This window comes from Nanorana parkeri, unplaced genomic scaffold (genome assembly GCF_000935625.1).
Source record: "Nanorana parkeri isolate BGI_ZX_2015 unplaced genomic scaffold, ASM93562v1 scaffold769, whole genome shotgun sequence".
In the NCBI taxonomy this organism is placed as follows: domain Eukaryota; kingdom Metazoa; phylum Chordata; class Amphibia; order Anura; family Dicroglossidae; genus Nanorana; species Nanorana parkeri.
In genome coordinates this window covers 449,069-452,208 of record NW_017307037.1, presented here as the reverse complement: position 1 = coordinate 452,208, position 3,140 = coordinate 449,069, and positions in this window count along the sequence as shown.

The following is a 3,140-nucleotide window of genomic DNA, read 5'->3' as shown; positions in this document are numbered from 1 at the left end:
ACTGCTCAAAGCGTCCCGCTCTATCCAAAATAAAAAACAAAATTTTTTCCTTCACGTTCTAAAATTAAAAAAATTCTAGAATTTCTTCTTTAATTCCTCTTCGAATTTCCATTTTGAATTTCCGCCCCGATAATATCGAAGATTAAAAACAATAATAAATAAATTGGCGGCGTTGAACTTCCCGTCACACGGCGGGTTAACCTGCAGACAAAGCATCTCCAGACAACAGAAGGTTTATGTTGCATGACATATTGAATATGCATCTGATATAAAACGGATCAGTGCCGGAGCGGACGGTAATAACCCGGAAGACGAATGTTCCGCAAACTCGAACTTTACCGGCGGTTTTAATGAGCCAAAAAAAAAAGAAAAAGAAAAAAAAACCTTCCGCTGTGGAGTGAAATGCTAATTGCGAGTTCCCAGTAAAAGGTTACTGGGAAAAGAACACAGGAATGCCGCTTCTTCCCATCATGCTTCACTCCGGAGCGTCTCCAGATAAAGAAAACCCAGAACCTGTCATGTATTTCTGATCCGGGGGAAAATAAATAAACAGAAAAGAATAGTTTGTGTGTGAAAGATATGGCCGGTGTTCTATCGAAAGTACCAACTTATCGAGTTCTGCGACCGCCTGACTTATAAGATGGCCGCCGGCAGGTATCAGAATACTGCCGCGCGTGCGCGATGACGTCATCGAGCACACGCGTGGTGACGTCTCGGCGGAGTGACACTCGGACACCGCTCTGGGTGTCACCCAGCCTCGGGACGCCCCTGGTTCTAACAAAGCCGGAAGTCAGGCGGTCGCAGAACTCGATAAGTACTTTCGATAGAACACCGGCGGTACGAGTGCTTGCTTATTATTGCTGAACTTTTGTCGTCTAGGAAAATTTTTTTGCCGTGTAATAAAAGGGAAGTGTGTTTTCTTTACCTTTCATATATTTCTCATTTATTTATTCTGGTCGGGGCTGAGAAAATAAAACGTTACAAATGTCTGAACGTGGTGGCTTCAACCATGCTGACAGCAAATGGTAGACTTGGATCTCTTGGTCCCAGGCAAAAGTAAGCCTGCTACTTGTATATATTGCTTCTTTGAATTTATTTTTGCCTTTTTTATTTTTATGAAAATTGTTTCTATTGTTGCTTGGACTTGACATATTGTTCACACTAATAGGAGAAAAGCAAAAGGAGCGCCTCCATAGTGTAAAACCATCTTATTATGTTCAAGTGGTAGCTGAAAAGGTGCTTACAAACAGCCAATATCAACGAGCATGTAAAAATACGATCTCCGGATGAAAGAAGATGGACAAACGAAATGAGGCTAAGAAGTGCTAGTGACGAGCTGAAGCCATCTACGCGCAAACCTTCCTCCAGTTGACGCGTTTCAGGGGCCAAGCCCCTTTCGTCAGAGCCTGAAGTAGGCCCCTGAAATGCGTCAACTGGAGGAAGGTTTGCGTGTAGATGACTTCAGCCAGAGCCGTAGCTAGCTCCTTTTGCGCCCGAGGCATGAACATAAAATTGCCCCCTAACAGACGTGTGCGTTATGTGACGTCATGCGCCCGCCTCCAGAATACGCTGGTGGCCAAATCCGAAATAGCATAAAAGTTTGTTTCATTTGCCGAAACTAATGAAAAGATTTTTAGTTTCAGTTCATATAGTCCGAATCGAATTTATAGTCTTTGCACATGTGTGCATGAGCGTGTGTCTGTGTGTGTGTGGGGGGGTGGGGTTTAATGTATTTATTTTTTATTATTAAACTAAACAGACCCCTGACATTTCCCTTTTGAAATAGAAAAAGAGACAAAGGGGGTGATTTACTAACCTAAACACACACACGCACCAGGTGCGTGTGATTTTCACACAGCAAAACGTATTTATCAACCAAAAAGTCTCTAAAAGCATATTTCCACTAATGCCATATATGGAAAAATCATGCACCTGATGCATATATAATGCTGCTTCACAGTTTAGACAAAAATGGTTAGCTCATGCATTTACATTCTTGCATTCATCAACGCAAGCAACACAACATAGAACTAATTTACCCAACAGCACTTTATAATTTATGCAGGGCTTTGCACAACACACCTGCTGGGTGTGTACACATTACAAAGGTGTTTAGATTCCACCCATAGATCATGCTGGGAGGGAACACACTGCAGAGGTGTATACACGTTCGTGGTGTGTTTATAAGGTTAGTAAATCAACCCCAAAGAGTCCTCTGTCCATACAGGCGGGGGAGAGCAGCGGGGATCCGAGGAGAAGCTGGAGCCTGTGCCGCTCTTCTTCTCCCTGCCGAGCCGTGGCTGTGTTCGCCTCCTGGCTCCCTTGTTGCCAATGGCGCCCTTTGCTCGCCATGGCAAGGCCGGCCTTGGCTGCGCCCTCTCTCAGCTGCGCCTGAGGCGAGTGCCTCACTCGCCACCATGGTAGCTACAGCCCTGGCTTCAGCTCATCACTAGCACTTCTTAGCCTCATTTCGTTTGGCCATCTTGTTTCATTCAGAGATCGTATTTTTACATGCTCGTTTATATTGGCTGTTTGTAAGCACCTTTTCAGATACCATTTAAACATAATAAAACGGTCACAAGGGGGTGCGGCCCGCACTCGGATGACGCCATTGGAGGGGTGACACCAAACATGCATCAGCTGTGCCTACATACAAAAACAACGATTGTACCACACATCTTAGGTATTGCTGCATGCCATATGTTCCATGCCACCCTGCCTGCCGCCCTCCCCATGTGACCCAAAGAGATGCTGCCTCATTAATTGTAAGCACCCCTGTCAGTGTTGAATGGCTTATCCCAACCCTCTCTCTGTTTACTTTGCTGGACAGCTTGGCCTGGTAAAGGAAGCTGAAAAATAACAGACTTGCTGACCAGATAGCCAGGTGAAAATAAAGCAAAAAAAGAAAACAAATGCAGTCACCACAATTGGCAAGCTGCAATATATTACATTTTTCGGGGGGAGTTTACATGCGCTTTAAGTCACAGTGGAGATGAGAGATGAGTGAGTATTAAAACTGTACAGCTGTCCAGTACACGTTTTTATTTCTGTTTTCATAAACCCTTAGCTCCTTGTCATCTGTCCCTTGAACACCATGTTTTTGGAAGCACCGCATTCATGGATCCTATGGGTCCAGCTAC